This window comes from Sinocyclocheilus rhinocerous, unplaced genomic scaffold (assembly GCF_001515625.1).
Source record: "Sinocyclocheilus rhinocerous isolate Xijiao unplaced genomic scaffold, SAMN03320098_v1.1 scaffold927, whole genome shotgun sequence".
Taxonomy (NCBI): Eukaryota; Metazoa; Chordata; class Actinopteri; order Cypriniformes; family Cyprinidae; genus Sinocyclocheilus; species Sinocyclocheilus rhinocerous.
In genome coordinates, this window is record NW_015649229.1 from 298,930 (window position 1) to 303,565 (window position 4,636).

Below are 4,636 nucleotides of genomic sequence, written 5' to 3' on the forward strand. Positions count from 1 at the left end.
GCACATTTTCACATATTTTGTCCCGTCTATTGCTATGGTTATCACCATGTCAAACACTGCTACTTCGAGAGCGAGTCCCGCATAAATATGCAGATGTCATTCCCGAAACTTTGCAACGTGTGTGTGTGTGACCAAAAAACAAAGTTCTACATTTTAAATTGATTGCCTAGAAAGCTCGGAAAGAGCGCTCATAACCACTAAAAAGTTGTCACTCTTTGTTCATCGCGATCTCACAAAGTTCTGTTACCAATGAATCTCACACTGCGCAATTAATGTATTATTGACATCGTCAATAATATATTAATTATATTAATACATTATTGTTGTACCCGTCGTCGTACTTGGTACTTTAAAGATGAATTTCCTGTAAGTTCGCTCATGCAAACATAGCATCATCACAGCAAACATCTATATTTTACAATGCAAATCTATCAGAGTCATGAAACGCAATAAAATCTTATCTGAATGAAGGGCACACTGTATGCTGTTACATCACAGTATCATCTGCTTTGACTACATTGTAAATTTTTTAAGTAGTAAGGTTTGTTTCTACAATTTTTTTTATCATTGTAGTTACAATACATAATAGAGCAAATTGTAAACATTTTTGGAATTGCATTTTAATCAAATTTATTGAGGTTGAACTGTAAAGGCTCTCATCTCTGGTTGCTGTAAGTTAAAAGAGACCCTCCTCAGGTCAGTATCATATTCTGCTCTCTACAGACTGATAAATAGGTGTCCTTATTGGACCAGAAAGTTCTGCTGAAAGCTTCATTTAACAAGAAGTTCCCGCAGGCTGCACTGTAATGCCATTCATCGGTCTTTGGACGGTTGACTCACCATATTTCAGTTAAAGAACTGACATTTAGCCAAGAAATAGCACTCTGAAAGGTCAGCACGACATTTGTCTGTTTATAAAGTTGCATTTACAACATCTCAGCTGAGCACCTGACCATGAAACCTAAAATCATCTCACCCAATCTGCTTTAATAAAGCACAGCATTAGCCTGCTATTTTTACTTCGAACCATTTCTCTTGAAAATGGGCCTAGAGGTTCCACTTGTGTGGCAATATGAGGAACCACAAATGGTGTATTTGGTATATTTTCATTTTATGATTGCAGTATTGTGGACATTTAGGGCCTTAGTGTATTTTGCGCATTGGCGACATCTCGTCGAGTCTCGTGTATATATATATATATATTACAAAAAATGTACTTGTGACCTTTCTTCTCATAATTCTGAGGAAAAAAGTCAGATATAAACTCAGAATTGCGAGACTGAAATTCTGAGAAGAAAAGCCTGAATTGTGAGAGATAAACTCAGATTTTGTCAGAATTCTGACTATATCTCACAATTCTGAGTTTATTCTAGCAATTCAGGCTTTTCTTCTCAGAATTTCAGTCTCGCAATTCTGATTTAGTCACAATTCTGACTCTATATCTCACAATTCTGAGATTATTCTAGCAATTTTGACTTTATATCTTGCAATTCTGATTTTATATCTCACAACTCTAACTTTGTATTTCACAATTCTGACTTAATTCTGAGTTAATATCTTGCAATTCTGAGTTAATATCTCGCAATTCTGAGTTTATATCTCGCAATTCTGAGTTTATATCTCGCAATTCTGAGTTTATATCTCGCAATTCTGAGTTTATATCTCGCAATTCTGAGTTTATATCTCGCAATTCTGATTTTGTCAGAATTCTGAGTTTATTCTAGCAATTCAGGCTTTTCTTCTCAGAATTTCAGTCTCGCAATTCTGATTTAGTCACAATTCTGACTCTATATCTCACAATTCTGAGATTATTCTAGCAATTTTGACTTTATATCTTGCAATTCTGATTTTATATCTCACAACTCTAACTTTGTATTTCACAATTCTGACTTAATTCTGAGTTAATATCTTGCAATTCTGAGTTAATATCTCGCAATTCTGAGTTTATATCTCGCAATTCTGAGTTTATATCTCGCAATTCTGAGTTTATATCTCGCAATTCTGAGTTTATATCTCGCAATTCTGAGTTTATATCTCGCAATTCTGATTTTGTCAGAATTCTGAGTTTATTCTAGCAATTCAGGCTTTTCTTCTCAGAATTTCAGTCTCGCAATTCTGATTTAGTCACAATTCTGACTCTATATCTCACAATTCTGAGATTATTCTAGCAATTTTGACTTTATATCTTGCAATTCTGATTTTATATCTCACAACTCTAACTTTGTATTTCACAATTCTGACTTAATTCTGAGTTAATATCTTGCAATTCTGAGTTAATATCTCGCAATTCTGAGTTTATATCTCGCAATTCTGAGTTTATATCTCGCAATTCTGAGTTTATATCTCGCAATTCTGAGTTTATATCTCGCAATTCTGAGTTTATATCTCGCAATTCTGATTTTGTCAGAATTCTGAGTTTATTCTAGCAATTCAGGCTTTTCTTCTCAGAATTTCAGTCTCGCAATTCTGATTTAGTCACAATTCTGACTCTATATCTCACAATTCTGAGATTATTCTAGCAATTTTGACTTTATATCTTGCAATTCTGATTTTATATCTCACAACTCTAACTTTGTATTTCACAATTCTGACTTAATTCTGAGTTAATATCTTGCAATTCTGAGTTAATATCTCGCAATTCTGAGTTTATATCTCGCAATTCTGAGTTTATATCTCGCAATTCTGAGTTTATATCTCGCAATTCTGAGTTTATATCTCGCAATTCTGAGTTTATATCTCGCAATTCTGATTTTGTCAGAATTCTGAGTTTATTCTAGCAATTCAGGCTTTTCTTCTCAGAATTTCAGTCTCGCAATTCTGATTTAGTCACAATTCTGACTCTATATCTCACAATTCTGAGATTATTCTAGCAATTTTGACTTTATATCTTGCAATTCTGATTTTATATCTCACAACTCTAACTTTGTATTTCACAATTCTGACTTAATTCTGAGTTAATATCTTGCAATTCTGAGTTAATATCTCGCAATTCTGAGTTTATATCTCACAATTCTGAGTTTTATATCTCACAATTCTGAGTTTTGATATTAATTCAACTTTCAGCTTTATCAAGATGGAAATCATGAAATTAACATCAAATTTGTTTTATTCTATTGACAGTCCTAGTTTTAACAGTAGAAAAATCTGCATATGGTTTCTAAAAAAAAAAGTGTTTATCTTTGGAACAATGTTTATTTTGAAAAACCAACTAACAACAACTATTTAATTGTGGACATTTTGCCTATATATTTTCTCTCTCAATATAAATAGACTTTATACATGTAAATAAACAGCTGCCTAACCTCAAAAAAGGGATCATCATCATATTTGGGGGTCCTTGGCTTCAAACTATTTGAAAACCCTTGATTTAATAGATGCATTCATGGAGTCACCTGGTGGTTAAATGTGCTGCCTACCAGCTTCTATGCCATTTAAACCATTTAAAGCATACAGTACATACTCAATCCTGGAGATGCGTCCACCATCTCTGACTTTCACCCAGGCATCAGAGAGACCACCAGCCTGATGAACACCCACAATGATGACAGCCAGCTGACCAGTAAACATCACTACTGTCTGGAAAACATCGGTCCAGACCACTGCCTTCAGCCCACCCTACCAGGAGGAACAACATGCAAAAATAATTACCTCTTTGAGACAATGAAAACAAAGCAACCAATCAATATGAAATTGCCTGTTCGACTTCTAAGGATATTTAAACCTGTAAAATCTGACATAGGAAATAACAGCCTGAAAAATCTATTTTTTGTAGTAGGTATGTAGTGGATTGTGTGCAACAGGTTTCTCAGTAAAGATATGATCATGTTGATCATTTAGAGGCCTTACAAATTTGCATATCAAATATGATACAGTATGCTTTATAGGGTTAATGGTTAACATCAAATGTTGTCATCCAAAAATAAATGTTTAAGATGCAAAGCAAGCTGATGAAAGTTTGCAAAGACAAACATTTGATATCATGCACTGATGAACTGTGCACAATAAGACCAGATGCATGTAACCTGTAAAATAAGTAACCTTAAACAACTCAAAATCATTACCAATACTGCTCCGCATAAATGAAAACCAGTAACTAGAGACAGACATATGTTATCACTTACAACAGACAGTCATATTTATGTTCATGCATTAATATGTTAATTATGACTATATATATTTGTAACATTACCTGCATTCAATGCAAGAGCAGGTGTATAGATGCCAACACCCATATAAATGACCTGCGAAAAGAAACCACACAGTAACTCTCTCCATGCAATGCATTAAATATGCAAAAATGCAAACTTTATTTCACTACACAGAGAGGCAGGAACTTACCATCTGAAAAATAAACGTAACAGTGACGTAACACGGACGGCTTTACAGAAGCACAGCTCCACATACTGTGAGGTGAATGAGACATGAGCATGATTAATAAAGGCATCAATGACAAATGAAAACTTTAGTGGTGCTAAACTCGCTTGCAGTGTTGAGTTCAGTTGCCAGGATGTTGCTACACTTACAAAAACAAAAAGTTCTAAAAAGGTTGCAGCGATGCCATATAGAAGAACCATTTTGTTCCCCAAAGAACCTTTCAGTGAACAATTCTTAAAGGTGTAGTGCACATTTTTCAAAA

General features: G+C 34.1%; 1 long non-coding RNA gene across 1 annotated transcript; it reads right to left on the bottom strand.

The window, feature by feature from the left end:
* Nucleotides 1-3,539: 3,539 nt before the first annotated feature.
* LOC107710423 (uncharacterized) lies at nucleotides 3,540-4,365 on the bottom strand. The gene is made up of 3 exons (XR_001636596.1): nucleotides 4,339-4,365; nucleotides 4,190-4,241; nucleotides 3,540-3,615 (listed from the first exon to the last, which is right to left on the bottom strand). It is a non-coding gene; the product is annotated as an uncharacterized LOC107710423 (long non-coding RNA).
* Between the last annotated feature and the right edge of the window lie 271 nt (nucleotides 4,366-4,636).